The 25,052-nt window shown below is 38.3% G+C and overlaps 1 protein-coding gene and 1 long non-coding RNA gene across 3 annotated transcripts in view; one reads left to right on the top strand and one right to left on the bottom strand.

The window, feature by feature from the left end:
- LOC109406843 (lachesin) overlaps positions 1-25,052 on the bottom strand; it is a 291,521-nt gene that overhangs the window by 139,000 nt on the left and 127,469 nt on the right. The window lies entirely within an intron of this gene.
- LOC134289585 (uncharacterized) lies at positions 1,184-17,602 on the top strand. Its single transcript, XR_009998569.1, has 3 exons — positions 1,184-1,666; positions 1,724-3,199; positions 4,415-17,602. It is a non-coding gene; the product is annotated as an uncharacterized LOC134289585 (long non-coding RNA).

The raw sequence follows: 25,052 nt of genomic DNA, 5'->3' as shown, positions 1-25,052 counted from the left end.
AAGATTCTCTCAAGTCAACCAGTCAATGTATAAGATGTTGCATAAGATGATCAAGAGGAGGCGATATGCGTACATTTTACATGCGCCTAAATGGAGGCATGCACGCATATGACCTCCACTATCTCATACGTTTACTGGTTGTCTGGGTCAGAAGAAACGGCGATATATGTTGCCCTTTCCTTGCATATATCAGATTTGCTGGTATGTACTTATGTCTGAAATATGATGCAAAACTTTAGGAACAGAATGTTGTTTATTGATCATTGCCAAATTGTGAGATGAATTTGTGAAAAAAAACACGACTCCATATTTGCTAGACCGACTAGTTGGTTATAGTGAGCACAAACGCGAGTGTGATTGAGATTCGCATCTCAGCCGAAAGAGAAATGGAATTGTAAAGCAGAGTGGCCTGAGTGTTCATGGTGTTGGCCTGGAATCTGTTTATATTACTTATTTTTTCTCAGAATCGTTATCCGTTCTATAGCATAGCTAGCTAATGCACTGGTCTAGCGAATACGGTATCATGAGTTCGGATCCCTCCGGAACGCATTTTTTTTACAAATTTATCTCTCTATTTGACAATTTACAACAGTATGTCCCAAAAAGAATTAATGATAGAATTTGAGAAGCATATCTTGAAGAAATCACAGTAAGAAATCCCGAAGAAATTGCGAAGACCATTTGAAAGGGAATCCAGCAAAGTTCTTGGATAAAACCCAGAAGGAACATCTATAGGAATTCCAAAAAGAGTTTTTGCTGGGGTCCCAGAAGAAACTCGTGGACAATTTTTTGGACGAATTCCAGAAGAACCTCGTGATATAACGTAAAACTCTTTAAAGATTTCCAAAAGGGAATCCTAATAGAAAAGCAGAAAAACTTTCGGAGGAATTCAAGGTACATCTTTTGGGGAATTTAAGAAGGAGTCTCTGAATCAATACGTGAAGAAACTCCTGAAGTAATTCCAAATGTAATAAATTCCAAGAGATAGCCAAGATGAATTGTACAAGATTTCATACAGGAATTCCACAAACATTCTCAGAGAGATACTAGAGTAAACCCCTTGGGGAGGCCTAAAAGTAGATCTAGAGGAATTTCAAGAGTTTACCTTAAGGTGAAATGGGAGCGCATCCAGGTGCTCGAAAACGAAAACGCTACTCAACGTTTACCACGAGTGAGCAAGGCTACCCAGCAAGAAACGTTAGGGTCACATGAGACTAATGTAAGACAAACCGGTGAGACAGTTAGGCTAACAAAATCCCTCACGTTAGGCTCAGGTTCGACAAAATTCAGGCTAATATGACACACTTTTGTTAGGCATATTTTCGAGCTCGACCCTTTGTTAGGTATGTTTTGGCTAACGTGAGCCTCACGTTAGGCATTTTCTGCACTGGGCTGTTAGACCCCGGTTAGGCATTATTTTTATGCTGGTTTATTTACATCTAGCTGTCATCCGCGGTGGAAGTAAAGTTGTGTTAGTGAATATGGTTAGATTTTCACTGCCACAACTTTACTTTCACCGTGGATTCCAGCTAGATGTAAATAAATAAACCAGCATTAAAATAACTCAACAGCAAGAGGAATCGAAGGCAATCAACAGCAGCACATGAAGATCCAGCAGGTCCAGGTGGAACGTCTCCCTCTCAGAAATCATACGCTCCAGGAAACGGTAATTGACGGTCCACTTGTGTTCGAAGATCCGACTAAGATCGAAACTTCTTTTCAGGGACTGCCACGGGTATGTAATCAAGAATGGTGCTCCAAGAAGCAACTGAATCACACCGCAAATCGCCAGTTCCCCAATTGTCTTCACAACCACCCAGATTAGTTAAGAAGAGCAGGAAGATTGCTGGAGGGAACAGCAGAACGTCTATTTTGCGGAGACACCCAAACTGAGGAAGATACTGCCCAGTGTCCACCAGTTGCCGATGAAGAGATTTAGGGCAAGGTACAGGAACAAGATCGCTATGGAGCCGTTGAACATTCTCAGGACGTAAATCGAATGGATGCGGTAGGACGTGAAAGTGATAATGGTTAGAACGTATGGAGGTAGCTTTTGGTTCTTGTAGTAAAGTCGCAGAACCAACCACATCTGTACCATGTAGATTCCGACCCGACGAAGATGTACTGTGTCATCCGGATGATGTGACCGTGGGACGTGATAAAGTACAGGGCACGGTAGATGTAAATAAATAAATAAATCCGGCCGGATAGACAAGCGTGACTCTCAGCATAATTAGTCGTCCCATTTAGAAATCCCTCGCACTCATGTCAATTTCCGTATACGGCACATTCCGCACTACAAAACCATTCAACACCAACTCGTCAGCCAGAATAAGTCACGGCAGCTGGGCAGGGTCGAAAAGCAGCGACTTCACGAAAGCCACATTCGGATACTGTTCCCGCAGGTTCGTCCTCAACGTTAGGTACTTTGCTTGGTTTTGCGTGGCCTACCGTGCTACCTCGTTTATAGGTGCCCGAAGGGGTTTTGATTTTCCCGGTACCCGGTGGTGCCATGTTGGACTTTTTTCCTCGTCAAAGTATCCTTTTGTTGATCACTGCGCAGTAAATGATATCGATTAGCAAATCTTTCAAGAAATGCCTTTAGGATTCCTCCAGAGAATTTTGTAATATACTTCGTTTCTTTAGAATGCATCCACAGATTCCTTCGGGAACTTGGTTCCATTATAGTTTGTGCCAGAACCCTTCCGAGAATTTTGTGTTATTTTGTTCATTCTTCCAAAAACTTTTTCGGGAAATACTTCTTATTTATTTTTCGAAGAATCCTTAGAGAAATCATCCAGAGTTCATTTCTTTCTGCAGAGTTTAGATTCTTTCGAGAATTGTTTCACAGATTCCTTCGATAGTCTACCATAAAATACTTTGTTAATTTCTCCAGAAATTTCTTCGGGAATCCATAGATTCCTTCAAGAATTTTCCCACAGATTTCTCTGTTCATAACTACATATTCTTTCAGGCTCGCTTTCAGGAATCCCTCAAAAGATTCATAAGGATATCCTCTAGATTCTTTCGTGATTTTTTTTTCAAATATACATACCATAAAAAAGCTTCTTACGGGATTTCCTCTTCAGATTTTTTAGGATTTCGTTCAGAGATTTCTTCAGGAATGTTTCTATCGAAAAATTCTTTGTTCATGCCTGCTGAGCTTTTTTTCTGTATTTCCTCCACAGATTCATTTGAGGTCTCATCCGAATATTTTTGGTTCGGTTGGAGCAGTAATTATCTAAAGTGATTGAAGAAAATGGAATTTTAAAAAGAAAAGTGAAGGGTTGTGCAAATACTGTGGTTGCGTGAACTAATTGCGGATTCCGTAGTTCGGAAATATCGGACACACGCTATTTATCCCCCCAAAGGATCACGGCCGGCTGGACGTGCTGCTGTTTGTTTTTGGTGGGCTCAATGGTGGTCGAGGAATCAAGAAAAAGCTTTTCAATATTCAGCAGAAATTGGAAATACTAGTGCACGTAGAAGTAGTTATTCACTTCAAGCATTGTCCATTTATGTCCACAAAGAGATTGAAATTGTGCAAGAAAAATTTTCGTGTCACGATTTTTTTCGTTATCCGGTATAATTCGATTCGGCCGATGGAAAAATCAAATAATTTGTGACACTACGGCACCAGGGCAAGTGTGTATTTATATAAATAATCAAATTAGTGGTTCTAGTGGAAGTTGTGCAGCTGTGTCGTGAAACATTGTAGGGTTTGGTGCATCACCGAAAAGTATTTCCGGACGGATCGAAAATTGTTTAGGCTAATCGATAATGAAATCTAACCGAGTGAGTGGCAGAGGAGGTCGATCAGTTCGAGTCGATTTGTTTGTGATCGGTCTCCACGCGTGTTTTGTAGGGTATAACCCTTGGTATACATAGTTTTTGAGGGATTCGAGCGGATGATGCAGACGAAGATACAATAAGGCAAAGAAGGACCTTCAACCAAGTGAAGAACACCAATCGTACATAATGGATTGATCTACCTACTCTGGACTACTACAACAACGCAAAAATTGGTGAGATCTTTCCGATATAATTAAATGATACATAACTCTAATCTCATATATTTCAAACTTATTTGTCAACAATTCATCCGGAGCGTTTGGTACGGTATGTCCACGCATCCTTCCTCCCCTGTAGATTCGAGAAGTACCTCGACGGAAGAAACAATGTTCTGAACTCCAGGTACTTCGGAGAATCATCTTTGCGGAAAATACAACGCAGTAGGCCTGGCCGCTTTGATGCTTGTGACATATCTCTGATATGCTGCAAGCCTCAATATTGACAAGAAAAGTAATTGGGTGTAATCTAACCCGATTACTTTCCAGGATGCTTTCTCGTACTGGCTGCGTATGTATTAGATTAGATTAGATTAGATTAGATTTCCTCCACAGATTCATTTGAGAATTTCCCAAAAACATTCTTAGTTCAATCTTCCAGAAATTCCTCTGGCAATGTATCCACACATGCCTTTGTTCATTCCTACAGAGATTCCTACCGAAATTACTCCACGGATTCTTGAGGAAGTTAGTAATACCACAGATTCTTTTAGGAATTTTTCCATAGATTCAGTTGAAAGTTGTTGCACAGTTTCGTTCAAGAATTTTCCAAGAAAAGTCATTTCTACAGAAATTAATTTTTAAATTGATTTGAAGATTGCTCAAAGTATTCTCTCAGAGATTCTTTCGTTCAGTTTTCCAGGTGTTCTTTTGTAAATTTCTCCAGGATTTGTTCCGGAATATCCTCAGGGATTCTTTCGAGTTCTCCTCTAGAAATTATTTCGAAAATTAGATTTTTTTTTCTGGAATTTTCGCACAAATTACTTCGTACTATCCTCCAGAGTTTTTTTTTTTTGAGAATTCTTTCACATATTCCTTTGAAATTTTATTCAGAAGTTTTTTTGCATTCCCTCCAGCGTTATTTAGTTATTGAGAAAAAAATCTAAAATTTCTAAGAGATATTTTCAGAGAAAGCTCCAGAGATTCTATAGTTAAAATGTTTCCTCTGTTGAGAATTCCTTTAAGTATTTTTCCAGTGATTGTTAAAACAGTTTCTCTAGAGATTGTTTCTGAAATACTTGCATATTCCTTAGAAATTAACCTCAGGGAATAAACTGAATCAAGAAATTATTTCGAAATTTCGTACACAGATTGATATAAAAATTTAACATTAATCATTTTGTTCTTTCCTTCACAGATTTTTTCAAACAGAGATATTTACAAAAATTGAGCCACAAATTTCTTACGGAATTTTTTTACAAACTTCTTAGTTTATTCCTCAAGAGATTATTTTAGGAAGTGCTTCCAATCATAGGCGTAGCCAGAGGGGGGCAAGGGGGGCCGTGCCCCCTCCTGGCCGCCAGATTTTTTTTAATTCGAGTTAACTCAAATATTATCAATAATTAAGAGTTGCAGAAAAAAAATATCTAAAAAAATAAACTATTCTATTAATTAAGGTTTTTATCCACACTTACTAAACCTTTTTTGCTCGAGAACCATAGGGAATTTCACCAAGTATTCCTCCAACAGAACCACTTCAATATATCATAGAATATTAACAAATAACTAGCTTGGTTGAATGGCTAAATCTTGTGATGTTTATTCATGGAATACAAAAACAACATGCCAAATTTCCCAGATATGTATGCCGAAACAAGTTCCGGTAGGGAAAAGAAGGACTTTGTAGACTTTTTCTCATAGCTTCCTTCAGTCCGGTGATCATGGGTTGCTCCAGATAATTTTTCAAGAATTCTTCAATGGGTTTCACCAGACATTCCTCCGGGAATTTCTCTTGAGATTCCCAAAGCAATGTCAACATAAATTATTTTATGCATTTCTGCAAGTATTCATTAAGATTTCTTCAGGGATTTCTCCATATATTCCTTCAAAAGTTCCACTAGAGATTGCTCCAATAATTCAATCTTGAATAATTCGAAGAATTCCAGCAGCAATATCTTCTAGAAACCCTTACATGAAATTTTACCAGAGATTAGGTAAAATTAAACCAGGAATTCCTTGAAACATTGCACAAAGCATTGTTTTGGGAGTCCGTCCAAAGATTCCAACAATATGTAATTCGTCCAAAAATTATTGCAGACCTGGATTCCTTCATACTTTTTTCCTACAGAGATTCTTCCAGGAATTTGTTAAGAAAGCTTTCCTGGGATTTCCTAAGGAATTTCTCATGGGACTGCTGTCGGGATTCAGGAACTCCTGCAGGGCTTTCTTTAGGAACTGCAACAGGGATTCCTCAAGGAGTTCCTTCGCGAACTCTTTTTAGAATGCCTTCAAGATTTCTTTAAGGATTCCATCTGCAATTTTTTCAGGTATTCTTTCTGGCATTTCCCCAGGAATTTATCAAGGGATTCTTAAACAAATTTCTTCAGAGATTCCTCCAGGAACTATTCCTCTGGGAAGTGCAGCAGGGATTCTTCTAGATATTTCTCCAGGAGTATTTCTAGAGATTCCTTCGGTAATCCCTACAGGCATTTCTCTAGGATATTCTTCAGAGATTCCTCCAAGAATTTCTACAGCGCGGGAATTGCTTCTGTGATTCTTTCTTCAACAACTTATTTTAAAAATCTCTCTTTTCAAAGATTCTCCCAGGAACTCTTCTTAATATTTCTTCTGGATTTCCTCCTTGTATTCTTTAAGGATTTCCTCCAGAAATTAATGCAGTACTTCCTCTAGGAACTGTTAAGTGATTCCCTTATTAATTCCTCTTGAAATTGCTTCCGGGGTTCCTTCTGGAGTTTCTTCAGGAACTCTTTTAAGGATTCCTCCGAAATTCCTTAAGAAATTTATCCATTTTTTTCAGGAACTCCTCTTGGAATTTTTCCAGGGATTCCCCTGGGAGTTTTTGCAGGGATTTCTCTGAAAGTTCTTCCAGGAATTCATCTAGAGATTCCTCCAGGAGTTCCTCTGGAGATTCCTTCAGGAATTCATACGGGTGTTCCTCTATATAAATCCCTCCTACATTCCTACATTTTTTTCAGAGATTCCTCCAAGAAATCCTCCAAGGTTTCCTTAAGGCATTCCTTCATGAATTCCTCCAGGCATTCCTCCAGAGATTCCACCAGAAATTGCTCTGGGATTGTTCGTAGAATTCCACCTGGAATTCCTACAGAAATTTATCCAGGAATTCTTAAAGGGATTTCTTCAAGGATTTTTTCCAGAGACTTGTACAAGAATTTCTCTAAAGATTGCTCCAGGAATTTCTTCAGAGAATCATCCAAGAATTCCACCAGGAATTCTCCTAGGCATTCTTCCAAGAAATTTTCCAGGCATTCTTCCAGGGATTCCTCCTTGGATTCTTGCAGAAATTTCTCTAGGATTTTTTTCAGCGATTCCTCACGGAATTCCACCAGATATTCTTCCAGGAATTGCTTCAGGGACACCTGGGACTCCTTCAGAAATCCATGCAGGCATTACTCCACGAATTATTCAAGGTACTTTCTTATAAATTATGTCAGCAGTTCATCTAGGAATATCTCCAGGAAATCCTTCAAGAATTACTTCAGAAATTCTTTCAGGATTTTTTTCTAGGAACACCTTTTGGATTTTTTCCAAGAACTCCAAGAATTCTTCCAGATCCAGGAATTCCGCTAAAAATTCCTCCAGGAACTTCTTCAGGGATGTTTCCACGAATTTCTCCAATTATTCCCCAAAGATTTCTTCAGGAATTCTTTCGAAGATTTCTCCAGGAACTCCTCCAGAAATTTATCTAGGAATTCTTCCAGGAATTTTTCAGGGGATTTTTCAGAACTTTCTCCCAGGGTTCCTCTGAGATTCCCTCAGAAATTTATTCAGTAATAATTCTTACTGGTATTAGGTATTCTTACCTCCAGCAATTCCCAAAAGAAAACCTCCAGGAATTCCTCCAGGCATTCCTCCAAGATTTCATTCAGGGATTTCTCCAAGAACTCCTCCGGGACATTCTCGAGGAATTACTCCATGAATTTCTACAGGATTTGCCCCAGAAAATTGTCTAGGAATTTATCTATGAATTGCTCCTGGACATTCTTAAGAAATTATGTTAGCAAATACTCCAGGATTTTCTTCAGGAATTTTTCTGGGGATTTTTTCAAAAATTCTTCCAGGAAATTCTTCAAAAATATCCTAAGGAATTTCTCCTGAGATTCCTTCATAAATTGCTTCAGGTATTCTTCCAGGGGTTTCTTCGCGATTTTTTCAGGGATTGTCTCAGGGATTCCTCCAGGAAAGCCTGCGAAGGTTTCTAGAAATTCATCCAGTATTTTTTTTTCATAAATTCCGCTAGATATTCCACCAGGAGTTCCATCATGGATTCCTCCAGCAATTCCTACATAAATACCTCTAGGAATTCCTCCAGGCATTCCTCCAGGATTTTATCAAGGAATTTATTCAGAAACTCCTCCAAAAATTACCCCAGGATTTTTTTCCAGGAATTCCTTCAAATATTTTTCCAGGAATTGCTCCTGGACATCTTTCAGAAATTCTTTCAGCTATTCCTCCAGGTATTTCTCCTGAGATTTCATTAGGAATAGCTTCAAGGATATAATGTAGAATTAGCTCTAAGTTAAAATACACATAAATAAAAACAAAAAAAAGCTTCAAGGATTCCTCCAGAAAATCCTTCAAAAGTTTTTCCAATGAATCTTCCAGGAATACCTTCAAAAATTCTTCCAGGAATACCTTCAGGAATTTTCCAGAGATTTCTTCAGGTATTCCTCCAGGAATTTCTCCAGAGATTCCTCCAGGGATTTCTCCACAAATTTATTCCAGTATGCCCCCAGTGATTCTTTCAGGAATTCCTTCAAGGATTTCTCAAGGGATTTTTTTTTTCAGAAATAGAAATTGCAATCTCCCAGAATTCCTATGGAGATTCCTCTAGAACTTCATCCAGTTATTCTTTCAAGATTTCCTTTAGAGATTCCTCAAGCAATTCCCACAGGAATACCTCTAGGAATTCCTCCAGGCATTCCTCCAGGATTTAATCCAGGAATTTCTCCAGGAATTTCTCCAGGAAATACCCCAGGAATTTCATCAGGATTTCATCCAGGAATTGCTTCTGGACATTCTTCAGAAATTATATCAGCAATTCCTTCAGTAATTTCTTCAGGAGATCCTCTAGGGATTTGTGCAGAGATTCTTCCGGGAAATTCTCCAGTAATACTTTCAGGAATTTGTCAAGGATTCCTCCAGAGATTCCTCCAGGATTTTCTTTAGCGATTCCCCCACGAATATCTCCAGGGATATTCCCAGAGATACCTCCAGAGATTTCTCCAGAAATTCCTCCAATGGTTATTCCAGGAAATCCTCCTGGAATTTCTCAAGGGTTTTTTTTCAGAAATTTCTCCAGCAATTTCTCCTAGAATTCCTCTGAAGATTTCTTCAGGAATTTTTCCATTGCTCCAAGAATTCATCCAAGCAAATTCTCCAGGAATTCCGGCTGGGACTTATCCAAATATTCCTCCATGAATTACGCTCGGAAATTTTTCAGAAATTTCTCCAGGCATTCCTCCAGTATTCTTGCTTGATTTTCCCAGGAACTACTTCAAGGATTCCTTAAGGAATCTTTTCTGGGATTTCTCCAAGAATCCCCCCAAAGAATCCTCCAGAAATTAATGTAGGATTTCTTCTACGATTACCTCATGAGGTCTCTTCAGAAATTTCTTTAACTATTCCTCCCATATTTTTATACAGGAATTCCTCCAGGTATACTTTAAAAAATTCTTCTAGGGATTCCTACGGGAATTTCGCCGGGAATGCCTCCAGGCATTCCTGTAGGAATTATAACAGCGATTCAACCAGGTTTTTCTCCAGGAAGTCTTCCAGGGATTTCTCCGGAAATTTATCAATATCAATTTCTCTTCACAAATTCCCCCTCTCTATAAAACCTAATTCAGGAGTTCCTTCGAAAATATCAGAAATCCTACAAACATGTTTTCACGGATGTACCCAAGAACTTTTTCAGAATTAGGGTAATTCACTAATTGTTGAAAACCACCCAAATGTTGAACAGTTTCTGAAAATGTTATTACAAATCTAACTTGAGTAATTTTTGCTCAATGTAAACGTATGATGTAGATGCGTATACATGTGTGTCACGATATTGCTCCAATTAAGTAACAAAATTATATATATTTTTCGTCAAAAATGATGATTGCCAATTTTGTACCGCTGATGACACGAAAACTGCACAATTCTTAAGATTAATTTTAAGAAATTGCTCTTACGAAATAAGCTTTGCTGGCAAATCAACCTCAAATATCAAAGTCACACCATAGTTACAAGAACTGGAAGGATGTCCTTAACAGTTTAACATTGTTTAAAATTACATTTTCATTGTGATTTCATTTGTAGAAAATATTTTTCTTATCACACTATCATTATGCATCTAGGATCCAATTGTTGAACACTGATATTAAACAATGACATAGCATGACTGCCATATTTTTTTCCACTTTACCTAATCGTGCATGTCATGGGGTTTCAAGGGCGTTCCAGGGATGTTCCAGGGGTGTTGCAGAGGGCTTCAGGATGGTTCCAGGGGGTTTCAATGGGTTCCAAGGGCGTTCCAGAGGGATTCAGAGTGTTAAGGTGGTCCCAGGAGTATTTCAGGGCGTTCCAGAGGAATTTACGAGTGATCCACGAGTTTGCAAGGGATTTAAGAGTCGTTGTAGGGGTGTTCTAGGGGGTTGAGTGGGTCCCATGGGTATCAGTGTTTTAGTGTTTCAGGGGCTTTCAAAAGAGTTCTTTTCTTCAATCGTTTTCGTTTCTAGTCAAATCTTTTCAGACATTTTTTACATCTAGTCGTGTTTAAAACAATTTCAGTCCACTAGAGCTCTCTCCAAATGAGAAGCAATTCCCTGTCATTTGAATAAATTGCCACTCAAATGCCTTACTGGCCACAAAACACGAAAAACGTGGAAAAATTCCGGCAGAGTGAAAAATTATCGGATGTCGGGTCAAAGTCGGGTCAAATTTTATCAAATGTTGGACCACTGTTGGACTCACATCGGATAACTGTAGGGTCTATGTTGGGTTTGGTAGCCAAAATAAAAACAGGTGAATGATAGGTTGATGTCGGGTCATACGTCATCAATTACGAACAAAGCTTGAACCGTTCAACAATTAGCGAGAATCGTCCAACATTAGGATGAGCTAGCTTAAGGAAGCGTTCAACATTTGGGTAACAGACTTCCCATACAAATGTTCTATTTTCTCTTAGAAAATGGCATTTAAGGGAATTGAAATTCAATGGGAAGTATACGGAATGAGTGGATCTAGACGTTCACTGGATATTTTTCAACTAAAGTGGAATTATGCACGGAAAAATAAACGAAAACAAAAATGTCAGTACTAACCGTTCAACAATTGGCGAATTACCCTACGTGATTTTTTTTTAATATTTCAAGAATTTGTGGAGGAATTCCTCCAGCGAATAGTATTGGAAAATTTAAAAAGGATGCATACAGGAACCAGAAAATTCAAGGTTAGTCTTCAAAAAAGTTCGTAATTTTCAAAAGATTTCAGCTATAATTTCTTATAAATATTTTGTTGACTTTAACAATATAAAAATCAGAGCAAAATTATGCACGAGTGAATAAAAATCGCTAATCTTCCAGAAATTGGTCACCGCTACCAGCATCACGTTGATTTTTATAGATCAGGTGAGCTTTTTTTAACGTATTGAACAAAATACAACGGATTAAATAATGCTTAAGGAATATCATGTTAATATACTCAATTTCATCGTGCTGCGTTTAGTTATAAAAGCTAGTAAATACAAATTTTCTAAGGGTGCTTGCCCCCCCTGACCGAAAAGCTGGCTACGCCCTTGCTTCCAATATTCCATTGAAGAATTATTCGGAGATTGTTTCGGGATTTCCTCTAGAGATTTATCTGTAGATTTATCTCAAAAACATTTCTTGCTTCTCCAGATATTGCTTCGGATATAATCCACAGATTTCTCAGAGAATTGGGTTTTTAAATTAAGAAAATGTATTGATTTTTTGATTTTATACGAAAAAGCACCTTTTTCTGAACCACCATGATTTTTTTCAGATTTTTAGAACTTCATTTTGATACCTAAAATCGATTTCGAAGAGATTTTTCAAAATCACCTTTTGACAGCTGGCCAACTGCTTGACAGCTCCGCCCAGTACAAAATGCGACGAGGGGTGATTCGACAAATCGCTCCCATACAAACTTCAAACTGATTTTGAAATAGGTTCCCGGGCACCAAAATTCATGAAAATTTGGATTTCGGCTCAGTTTTGCATGCAGATTCTGAATATGAAATTATCTCAACACCGCCAAAAAAAAACAATTACTCCAGAGATTCTTATGTTCATTTCTAAAGATGCTCTACCAGAAACTCTTATGGAGATTACTATGACAATTTTCCAATGATTACATCAATACTTCGCCCAAAATTTCCTTCGTCCACAAATGCAATCGTTTATTCCCCCAGAGATTGTTTTAGAAATTCCTTCAAATACTCCTCAAAAATTTATTCAGGCTTTTTTTTCAGGTTTTTTTTCAAAATTATAAATATGAACAAAATTGTTTTGTTTAATCCTCTTGAAATTTCTGCGGGAATGTCTCTCTCTCTTCTTGGCGTAACGTCCTCACTGGGACAAAGCCTGCTTCTCAGCTTAGTGTTCAATTGCACTTCCACAGTTTTTAACTGAGAGCTTCCTCTGCCAATGACCATTTTGCATGTGTATATCGTGTGGCAGGCACGAAGATACTCTATGCCCAAGGAAGTCAAGGAAATTTCCTTTACGAAAAGATCCTGGACCGACCGGGAATCGAACCCGTCACCCTCAGCATGGTCATGCTGAATACCCGTGCGTTTACCGCCTCGGCTATATGGGCCTAGATTTAAAAAAATACTGCAGAGTTCATAGATGTATTCGTGCACGACTGCAGAAAAAATATCTCAAAAAATCAAACAATCCTATAATTAAGGTTTTTATTCGCAATTATCAAACCTTTTGTACTCCAGAACCACAGAAAATTTTGCTAAATATTTCTCCAAGAGAACCACTTCACTTTCGCTTGGTAGAATTGCTTAATTTTGTGATGTTCATTCATGGAATACAAAAACATCATGCCAAATTTTCCAGATAGGCTGGAACCGGTTGCGGTAGATTGTTTCAGGGTTTGTTCTAAGAAATGCATCAAGAATTCCTTCCACAATTCCTCCAGAAAAGTTTTGCAGATGCTTCTGCAAGCAAGCATTGACAAATTCCTCCAGGAAATTTTCCATGGCTTCCTTCAGTGATTCCATCATGGATTGCTCCATTTTTTTCAAGAATTCCTCAATGGGTTTCACCCGACATTCCTCCGGGATATCTATAGAGGTTCCTCCAGTGAATGTTCCAGTGCTTTTTTCGAGGATTCCTCCAAGAATTTCTCCAGGGGATAATTCGAAGTATTTCAGCAGGAATATCTTCCAGAAACCCGTACAGGGAACTTTGCCAGACATTAGCTTAAAATTCATCCAAAGTTCCTTAAAACATTATACAAAACATTCTTTTGGGAATCCATCCAAAACTTCCAATAAAAACTCGTCTTAAAATTACTGCAGACGTTGATTCCTTCGTATTTTTTTTTTGCTTCAATTTTTTTTCCGGGAATTTGTTAAGAAAGCTTTCATGGGATTTCCTAAGGAATTCATCATGGGATTCCCTAAGGAATTCCTCATGCGATTGCTTATAGGATTCCTCATGGGATTTCTTCAGGAATTCCTCCAGGTTTTCCTTCAAGAATTCATCTAGGGATTCACCCGGGAATTTCTTCTGCATTTCTTTTAGGAACAACTCCAGGGATTATTTTATAAATTCCTCCAAGGATTCCCCCAGGAACACTTTTTAAGGAATTCCTCTTGGAATTCTTTCAGGAACTCCTTCAGGAATTAATCCAGTACTTCCTCCAGGAACTGTTTAGGGATTCCCTTAGGAATTGTTTCCGGGATTCCTTCTGGGGTTTATTCAGGAACTCCTGCAAGGATTCCTTGAGAAACTGCTACAGGGGCTCCTCAAGGAGTTCCTCCACGAACTCTTCTTAGTATTCCTTCAGGATTTCCTCAAGGATTCCATCTGCAGCTTCTTCGGGAATGCTTCCTGGGATTCCTCCACGAATTTCTTCAGAGATTCCTCCAGAAATAATTCTCAGGATTCCTCAGAGAATTGCTGCAGGGACTCCCCTAAAAAATTATCCAGGGATGCCTTCAGAAATGCCTTTAGAGTTTCCTCCAGAAATTCCTCCTGGAATTCTTCTACAGATTCCTTCAGGAGTATTTTTAGAGATTCTCCGTTAATAACTACTAGCATTCCTGTAGGATATCCTTCAGGGATGCCTACATGGACTCCTCCAAGAATTTCTGTAGGGCTTAACTCGGAAATTCCTTATGTGATTTTTTCTGCAACAACTTATTTTGAAAATTTCTCTAAAGATTCTCCCAGGAACTTTTCTTCAAAAATGCATTCTCGTATTCCTTATGGAACTCCTCCAGGAATTAATTTAGTACTTCCTGCAGGAACTGTTTAAGGATTCCCTTAGGAATTCCTCTTGATATGGCTTCCGGGATTCCTTCAGGAACTCTTCTAAGACTTCCTCCAGAATTTCTCCAAGAATTCCATCTGCGATATCTTCAGGAATTATTCCTAATATTCCTCTATGAATTCCTTAAGAGATTCAATTTCTTCACGAATTTCTCTAGAAATTTCTCCTGGGATTCCTCTGGGAGATCCTGCAGGAATTTCTTTAAAAATTCCTCCAGGAATGCATCTAGAGATTCCTCCAGAAATTTCGCTTGATATTCCTCTAGAGATTTCTCCATGAGTTCTGCTATAGATTCCTTCAGGAATTCCTACAGGCATTCCTCTAGGATATCGTCCAGGGATCCCTCCAAGATTTCTAACAAGATTTTTTTTCAGAGATTCCTTCAAGAAACCCTCCAGTTTCCTCAATGCATTCCTTCAGCGATTCCTCCTGTAATTGCTTCCAGGATTCTTCCAAGAATTTCATAAGGAAGTTCAACAGATGTTTATCCAGGAAATCTTCAAGCGTTAGGACAACTGCAAGGTAAGGGCTTCAATTTCCAAGGTTTTTTTCCGGAGACTCCTACAGAAATTCATCCAAATATATCTCCAGGGATTACTTCAGGAAATCCTTCAAGAATACCACCAGGAATTCTCCTAGGCATTCTTCCAGGAAATTTTTCAGGCATTCTTTCAGGGATTTCTCCAAGTTTTTTTTTTCCAGCGATTTATCCGGGAATTCCACCAGATATTCCTCCAGGAATTGCTTCAGGGACCCCTAAAAAAAATCCTCCAGAAATTCCCCAGGAGTTCTTCCAGGAGTTTCTCCTGGGATTGCTTGAGAAGTCCAAGCTGGCATTCCTCCAGGATTTCTAAGAGGATCCAGGAATTTATCCAGGGTCTCTTCGTGGAATTACTCCAGGAATTTCTTCAGGGAATCCTCCAGGAATTTCACCAGGAATTAATCAAAGAGTTCCATCATAAATTATGTCCAGTAATTTCGCTAGGAATACCTTCTAGATTTCAGGAATTCCTCCAATAATTCTTCAAGGTTTTTCTCCAGGAATTTCGCTCAAAATTTCTGCAGGAACTTCTTCAGGGATTTTTCCTGGGATTTCTCCACGATTTTTTCCAAGGATTTCCTCAGGGATTCCTTCAGAAATTGCTTCGAGGATTTCTCCAGGAATTTCTCCAGATTTTTTTTAGAAATTCCTCAGGAATTTCTCAAGAGATTTCTTCAGAAATTTCCTCTAGAGATTCCCCCATAAATTCATCCAGCAATTGTTGCAAGAATTTCAAAGACTCCTCCAGCAATTCCCAAAGGAAAACCTCCAAGAATTCTGCCAGGAATTCCTCCAGGATTTTATCCAGGAATTCCAGGAATTCTCCAGGAAATACCCCAAGAATTTCTTCAGGATTTTCTCCAGAAATTTCTCTAGGAATTGATCCAGGAATCGCTCCTGGAAATCCTTCAGAAATTATGTAAGCAATTTCATCAGATTTTTTTCAGAAAACCTCATGAGGATTTTTTTCAGAAATTATTTCAGGAAATTCTCAACGAATTTCTCCGTGGATTTTCCCAGGGATTCCTCCAGGAGATAATTCGAAGATTCCTCTAGGAAATCCTCCAGAAGTTCCTACAGCAAATCCTCTAGGGATTTCTTTATAAACTATTCCAGAAAATACTCCAGGAATACCTTAAAGAATTGTTCAGGGATTCCTTCAGGTATTCCTCCAGGAATTCCTTTAAGGATCCAGGGATTTCTTCACAAATTTCTTCAATGAATTTCGAGGATTTCTCCATGAATGTTTCCAGAAATTCCGCTAGAAATTCCTATAGGATTTTATTAAAAGATTTTTTCAGAAAAAGAAAAATAATATAATTCCTCTGGAGATCCATCTAGAAACTTATCCAGTAATTCTTTCATAAATTCGTCTAGAGATTTCTCCAGGAATTTCATCATAAATTCCTCCAACATTCCCACAGTAATTTCTCTAGGCATTCCTCCAGGATTTTGTCCAGGAATTCCTCCAGGAATTACTTCAGGAATTGATCCTGGACATCCTTCAGAAATCATTAACAATTCCTTTAGGGAGTCCTCCAGGCCTTTCTCCATGAATTTCTCCTGAGATTCCATCAGGAATTGCTTCAGGAATTTCTCTAGAGATTTCTCCATGAATTTCTCCTGGGATTTTCCCATGGATTACTCCAGGAAATCCTTTAAAGTTTCCTCCAGGAAGTTCTTCAGAAGTTCCACCAAGGATACTTCCAGGAAGTTCTCCAGGAATACTTATAACACGAGACAGACACAACACTTATTATTCTTACAAAACGTTAAAAAGAAGATATAATTACCTTTATGAGTCGACCGGTTTCGGGCTCGTTGTTGCCCATCGACAGGACGATGTCTGACCAGTCGGACTTCCAGGGATTGCTCCAGGAGTTCCTCAAATGATTTCTTCAGAAATTCCTCTCAGGTTCTGTTCAAAAATTCATTCAGGAGATTCATCGGAAATTTCAGATATCCTTCAATCATCTTTTCAGGGATGTACACAAGAACTTCTCTAGGAACACCTGTTTTTTTTTTAAATTATTTCAAGAATTTCTGGAGAACTTGCTACCAGCACCACGTTGGTTTATGTAGATCAGGTGAGCTTTTTTAACATATTGTACAAAATACAACAACGTGATTGCTGTAGGGTTGGTTAATTATTGCTTTTAGATTATAATGTTATTATATTTAATATCATCGTATTGTGTATAGTTATAAAAGCTAAAAGGTACAAATTTGCTAAGGGTGCTTGCCCTCCCTGACCGAAAAGCTGGCTACGCCCTTGCCTCCTGAGTTTTTTATCTGTATTTCTTTCATAGATTAATTTGAGAATAGCTTTACAGATGCCTTCAAGAATTTTCCAAGTACCGTAAACCGGGGTCAAATTGATCTTCCGGTCGAAATTGATCAGACGTTTTTCCGTTAGATAAAGTATGTTTTAAATAGTTTTCTCATATGTATCGTGTAGTATAGGATTCCTACATCACGGTACTTGGAAGGAAACTATGTAAAGTATGCTTGATCTAACTGAAAAACGTCTGATCAATTTCGACCCGGAGATCAATTTGACCCCGGTTTACGGTACACGCTTTGTTCAATTTTCCAAAACAAAATCCTTCTAGAATGTACAAGGGCGTAGCCAGCTTTTCGTCCAGGGGGGGGGGGGCGAGCACCCTTACACTGAAAACCACTTTGCAGTAACAAGGAGTTTAAATACTTCATCATTTTTTATTTTTTATTTTCTAGAGGAACTCATTCAGAAATTATTTGAAGAATTCCTTAAAAAATGCCTTGATAAGGAAAATTCGGAAATTGTTAAAGGAGTTCGTTTGGAAATTTTTTTGACATATGTCTGATATGTCTTAAAACCTTCGGAAATTTCGTGAGAAATTGTTTGATAAGCTCGTTGAGGAATTTTTTCGGTTTTTTTTATAAATCTTTACGAAATTCCTCAAGGAATTCCAGCGATTCCAGATCCTTGAGAAGTTTCTTCGAAAATTCCTCAAGAAATTCCTTCAAAAATAAATTGCAGAACTTCTACGAAAACTTGAGAAACTTCTTCAAACATTCCTTCGGAAACACGTTTGGGGATAATGTGAGAAAATCCCAAGGAATTTTTTGAGGACAACCGTCAAAAATTTTTTGAGGAATTCATTCGGAAATTTTTGGAGGTTTTTCAAGGCAAATCCATAAGAAATTGCTTTGGAAATTCCGGGAGGGATTTTTTTGGAAATTCGTAGAGGAATTCCTTCGGAAATTCAGGAGAAAATCCTTTGAAAATTCCAGGAGAAATTCCTTTGAAAATTCCTGGAGGAATTCCTACGGAAATTCCTCGACAAACTCCTCCGGAAACTCATGGAGGAGTTATTCGGGAAAATCCTGGAGGAATTCCCTCGGAAATTCTTGGAGAAATTCCTTCGAGAATTCGTGGAGGATTACCTTCGGGAATTCCTGGAGTAATTCTTTCGGAAATACCCAGAGAAATTCCTTCGGAAATACCTGGAGAAATTCCTTCCTGATATTTCAGAAATTACTGCAGGAATTCCCTCGGAAATACCAGGAGGGATTCCTTCGGAAATTGCAGAAGGAATTTCTGTGAAAACTCTTGGAGGATTTCGTTCGGAAATTCCTGGAGGAATTCCTTTGAAAATTCTTGGAGGAATTTATTCAGAAATTCGTGAATGAATTCTTTCGGAAAATTTCTGGAGCAATTCCTTCGGAAAATGCTTCAGGATTTCCTTCGCAAAATTCCTGGAGGAATTCCTTCGGAAATTCATGGAGGAATTCCTTCGGTATTTCCTGAAGGAATTCCTCCGGAAATTCCTCGAGGAATTTCTTCGGAAATTCGTGGAGGGATTCCGTCGGAAAATTTCTGGAGGAATTCCTTTGGAAAATTCTTTAGAAATTCCTTCGCAAAATTCCAGGAGGAATTCATTCGGAAATTCATAGAGGAGTTCCTTCGGACATTCATGGAGGAATTCCTTCGGAAATTCCTTGAGGAGGACATCCTTTAAAAATTCCAAGAGGAATTCCTTTGAAAATTCCTAGAAGAATTTCTTCGGAAATTCTTGGAGGAATTCCTCCGGAAATTCCTGGAGGGATTTCTTCGGAAATTCGTATAGGAATTCCGTCGGAAAATTTGTGGAGGAATTTCTTCGGAAATTCATTTAGGAATTCCTTTGAAAATTCCAAGAGGAATTCCCTTGAAAATTCTTTCGGAAATTCCTGGAGGAATTGCTACGGAAATTCCTGGAGAAATTCTCTCGGAAATACATGGAGGAATTCATTCGGAAAATCCTGAAGGAATTCCTTCGCAAAATTCCTGGTGAAATTACATCGGAAATTCATGGAGAAATTCCTTTGGAAATTTCCAAAGGAATTTCTCCAGGAATTTCCGGCAGAATTATTCCCGGAATTTCCAAAAAAAAATCCTTCAGGAATTTCCAAAAGAGTTTCTCCAGGAATTTCCGAAGGAATTTCCAAAGGAATTCCTCCAGGAATTTCCAATGGAATTCCTCCATTTTTTAAAAAAATTCCTCCAGGAATTTCCGAAATAATTGCTCTACGAATTTCAGAAAAAATGCATCCAAAAGATTCCGGAGGGGTTTCTCCAGGAATTTCCGAAGAAATTCCCCTAAGAACTTCCGAAAGAATTTCTGCAGGAATTTCCAAAGGAATTCCTCCATGAATCTTAAAACGAATTCGTCCAGAAATTTCCGAAGGAATTCCTCCCGGAATTTCCGAAAGAATTCCTCCAGGAATTTTCGAAGGAATTCCTAACGGAATTTATAAAGGAATTCCTCCATGAATTTTCGAGGGAATTCCTCTTGGAATTTCCAAAAATAAAATCCAAAAAGACTTTCCGAAAAAAAATTCTCCAGGAATCATAAAAAGCGTTCCTCTAAGAAGTTTGGAATGATTTTTTTCCAGGAATGTCCTAAGGAATTCATCCAAGGATTTTCTCAGGAATTTCTCTATAGATTTCTGAAAGAATTCCTCCAGAAATTTCCGGAGGTATTTGTCCAAGATTTTTCGAGCGAACTCCCCAAGGAATTTCCGAAGGAATTCCTCCACAAATTTCCGAAGGAATTCCTTCAGGAATTTCTGAACGAATTCCTTCAGGAATTTCCGAAGGAATTCCTTCAGGAATTTCAGAAGGAATTCTTCCAGGAATTTGCGAAGGGATTCCTCCAAGAATTTTGGAAGGAATTCCTTATGGAATTTTTAAGGAATTCCTCCAGGATTTTTTAAAGGAATTGCTTCAGGAATTTCCGAAGCAATTCCTCCCCGAATTTCCGAAAGAATTCCTCCGGGAATTCCTAAAGAAATTCCTTCTGGAATTTCCGAATCAATTCCTCCAGGAATCTTCAAAGGAATTCGTCCAGGAATCTCCAAGCAATTTCCGAAGGAATTCCTCCCGGAATTTCTGAAAGAATTCCTCCAGAAATTTCTGAAAGTATTCATCCAAGATTTTTCGAAGGACTTCGCCAAGGAATTTTTGATGGAATTCCTCCAGTAATTTCCGAACGAAGTCCTTCAGGAATTTCCGAAGGAATTCCTCCCGGAATTTCTGAAGGAATCCCTCCCGGAATTTCCGAAAGAATTCCTTCAGGATTTTCCGAAGGAATTCTGCTAGGAATTTCCGACAGTATTCCTCCAGGAATTTCCAAAAAAAAAAAATCTAAAAAGAATTTCCGAAAAAAATCCTCCAGGAATTTCCAAAAGAATTCGTCCAGCAATTTCCGAAGGGATTCCTCCAGTAATTGCCGAAGAAATTATTGCAGGAATTTCCGAAGGAATTCCCAATGAAATTCGTCCAGCAATTTCCGAAGGAATTCCTCCCGAAATTTCTGAAAGAATTCCTCCAGGAATTTCCGAAGGAATTCCTCCTGGAATTTCCGAAGGAATTCCTCCTGGAATTTCCGAAGGAATTCCGCTAGGAATTTCAGAAGGAATTCCTGCAAGACTTCCAAAAAAAATAATCCAAAAAGTATTTCCGAAAAAAATCCTCCAAGTCTTTCCGAAGGAATTCCTCCAGGACTCTCCGAAGGAATTCCTCCAGGAAGATGGGAATTATTTTGTTCAGGAATTTCGTAAGGAATTCACCTAAGGATTTCCTCACGAATTTCTCTATGGATTTCTGAAAGAATTTCTCCAGGAATCTCCGAAGGTATTCATCCAAGATTTTCCCAAGGAACTGCCCAAGGAATTTCCGAAGAAATTTCTCCAGGAATTTCCGAAGGAATTCGTCCAGGAATCTCCAAGCAATTTCCGAAGGAATTCCTCCCAGAATTTCTGAAAGAATTCCTCCAGAAATTTCCGAAAGTATTCATCCAAGATTTTTCGAAGGACCTCGCCAAGGAATTTTCGATGGAATTCCTCCAGTAATTTCCGAACGAAGTCCTTCAGGATTTTCCGAAGGAATTCTGCTAGGAATTTCCGACGGTATTCCTCCAGGAATTTTCAAAAAAAATCTAAAAATAATTTCCGAAAAAAATCCACCAGGAATTTCTGAAGGAATTTCTCCAGGAATTTCTGAAGCAATTCCTCCAGGAATTTCTGAAGGAATTCCTCCAGGATTTTCCAAAAGAATTCGTCCAGCAATTTCCGAAGGAATTCCTCCAGTAATTGCCGAAGAAATTATTGCAGGAATTTCCGGAGGAATTCCTCCTGAAATTCCCAATGAAATTCGTCCAGCAATTTCCGAAGGAATTCCTCCCGGAATTTCCGAAAGAATTCCTCCAGGAACTCCTAAAGGAATTCCTCCTGGAATTCCAAAGGAATTCGTCTAGCAATTTCCGAAGGAATTCCTCCCGAAATTTCTGAAAGAATTCCTCCAGGAATTTCCGAAGGAATACCTCCTGGAATTTCCGAAGGAATTCCTCCTGGAATTTCCAAAAGAATTCGTCCAGCAATTTCCGAAGGAATTCCTCCAGTAATTGCCGAAGAAATTATTGCAGGAATTTCCGGAGGAATTCCTCCTGAAATTCCCAATGAAATTCGTCCAGCAATTTCCGAAGGAATTCCTCCCGGAATTTCCGAAAGAATTCCTCCAGGAACTCCTAAAGGAATTCCTCCTGGAATTCCAAAGGAATTCGTCTAGCAATTTCCGAAGGAATTCCTCCCGAAATTTCTGAAAGAATTCCTCCAGGAATTTCCGAAGGAATTCCTCCTGGAATTTCCGAAGGAATTCCTCCTGGAATTTCCGAAGGAATTCCTCCTGGAATTTCCGAAGGAATTCCTCCTGGAATTTCCGAAGGAATTTCAGAAGGAATTCCTGCAAGACTTTCAAAAAAAAATCCAAAAAGTATTTCCGAAAAAAATTCTCCACGACTTTCAGAAGGAATTCCTCCAGGAATTTTCAATGACATTCATCCAGCAATTTTCGAAGGAATTCCTCCTGGAATTTCCAAAAGCATTCCTCCAGGAAGTTTGGAATTATTTTGTCCAGGAATTTCGTAAGGAATTCACCTAAGGATTTCCTCACGAATTTCTCTATGGATTTCTGAAAAAAATCCTCCAGGAATCTCCGAAGGTATTCATCCAAGATTTTCCCAAGGAACTGCCCAAGGAATTTCCGAAGAAATCCTTCAGGAATTTCCGAAGGAGTTTCTTCAGGAATTTCCAAAAGAATTCCTTCAGGAATTCCCGATGGGATTCTTCCAGGAATTTGCGGAGGGATTCCTCCAGGAATTTTGGATGGAATTCCTTCAGGAATTTGCAAAGGAATTCCTCCAGGTATTTCCGAAGAAATTCCCTCAGGAATTTTCGAAGATATTCCTCCAAGTATTTCCGAAGGAATTCCTGTATACATTAAAAAAAATACGAGGATGCAGAAGAATTTTATTTTTACTAGTCAAAAACAGCTCTGATCATCTAAGTTTTTCGGTTAAGTTAGAATATAGTTGCTCGGTCAGGGGGGGCCACGACCCCCCCTGCCCCCACCGTGGCTACGCCCTTGAGAATGTATCCACAGGTTTCTGAGAGAATGACTCCAAAGATTCCTTCGTTAATTCCATCAGAGATTTCTCTGCAAATTTCTAAAGGTTTTTAATGAAATTCCTTCAAAGATTTTTGGGAATTACTTCAGAAGTAATTAAGAAGTGTTGCAGATTTTCAAAAAAAACAACGCCTTTGTTAATTTTGCCAGAAATGTATTCGTGTAAAGATATAAAAATTTCTGAGAGAATCGCATCAGAAATTTCTCCGTTCACTCTTCCCGATTTTGTATAGAAGAAATTTCTTCCGGATTGGCTTCGTAAAAACCGCAAAAGATTTTTTTGGGAATTCTCCACAAGATTTTTTTTTTTTGAATATTAGTCGATAGACTCCGTCTGGAATTTTCAGACAAATTACTTTGTTATTTCTTCCAAAATCAGGGAAATCTACAAGTTTCTCGAGATTTTTCAGAAATAGCTCTAGAAATTCTTTAACAAGTTCCAGGAAATCTAAGTAAATCTAGTCTAATCCAGGAAATTCTAAGTAAATTTCTTCTTAAATAATTTCAAAATTTCATCCTTCAAGATTTTCTGCACATACACACTTAGAAAAAATGACGGATTACGGTAAAATTTTACCGTAATCTCAACAGCTGAACGTACGGTAAAAAGTTCGGTGATTTTTCAAACCACCGAACGTACTGCGAATCTCAGGAAAATGCATCTGTCAAAATTACCGGAACGTTCGGTACTTTTTAGAACGTTCGGTATGTTTGTTTACAAATGAATTCTCAATATCACTGATCGTACGGTAAATTTTACAAATTTACGGCGATTTTATGCGAGCACAAAAAAACAATATTTTCATAAAAAAAACGTCGATGATGGTATTGAATACATGACCTTCTGATCAGGAACCACACTTGCTGCCACTGTACAAGAGAGTCATGCTTGGAGATGATGCGCAAATTGTAATAGAACTGATGCTCGAAGCTGCCGGCGTGGCTGTCAAACGCATGTTACAGTAGTACGGTAAAATAGTCCCATCACCGATCTGTTCGGTAAAATATTCACAGGACTCCTGTAAATTTGTCTGATTTCACCGGTTCTTCGGTGATTTCTTAAATTTCACCGATTTTCTCCTGCAATTTCATCGATTTCACCGTAATACTGTAGTTTGCTTGTTTACAGACCAGTTTCGGTGATTTTTTTCACCGAATACTGTAATTTATTCTAAGTGTGTATTTTTAGTTTTTTCTTCTGTTGAGAATTCCTGCTGATTTTTTTTTAAGTTTAAGGCGATTACAAATATCTATTTCATTTTTTGTCCTACCACGCTTTGGCTGGACGAGGGGGGGGGGGGGATAAAAATAAAAAGCATTTGATCTGAAAAATGTTAAAAAGTTATCGGATTTGTTAAAGAATGTTTGGCAATACCCGACATTTTGATAAATATTTTTTTAATCTGCCCCCTCAAAATGCAAAATCCTGCCCAAATTTTTTGAAGGGGGGGATGGGGGAGGTGGAGACATCAAATTAAAATGCAATATGTATCCAAACATTTCTGGAGATAATTTTTGAGAATTTTTCCATTACTTTTTTTGGCATTTTTCTTTATTCCTTCAGAGATTTCTTTGAAAATTCCTTACAATATTCCATTGAAAGTTTATTCAGAGGTTCCTTCGAGATTTTCTGCAGATGTTTTGAGAATTCGTACAGAAAAGACATTTCTCCACTTCTCCAGAGCTTTGTTCATGCCTCCAGATTTTTTTTTTTCGAGATTTCAACGGGATTGCTCCAGGAATTGTTTCAATAATTTCTCAAAAAACTTGTTTTTCTTCAGAAATTGTTTCAGATACGTATCTACAGATTTCTGAAATAAATGATCTAGGGATTCCTTGGATAATTTCTCCATATATTCTATGTACACTGTGATTGATCGAACAAACGCCGATTTTTATACAAAATGGTCAAGTTTGAGATGCTGTAACTATGGTTTGCGTTGATGGATTGAGCTCA

Source organism: Aedes albopictus, chromosome 3 (assembly GCF_035046485.1).
Source record: "Aedes albopictus strain Foshan chromosome 3, AalbF5, whole genome shotgun sequence".
Classification (NCBI taxonomy): domain Eukaryota; kingdom Metazoa; phylum Arthropoda; class Insecta; order Diptera; family Culicidae; genus Aedes; species Aedes albopictus.
The sequence above is the reverse complement of the archived record's forward strand: the minus strand, read 5'-3'. Positions and strand labels throughout refer to the sequence as shown.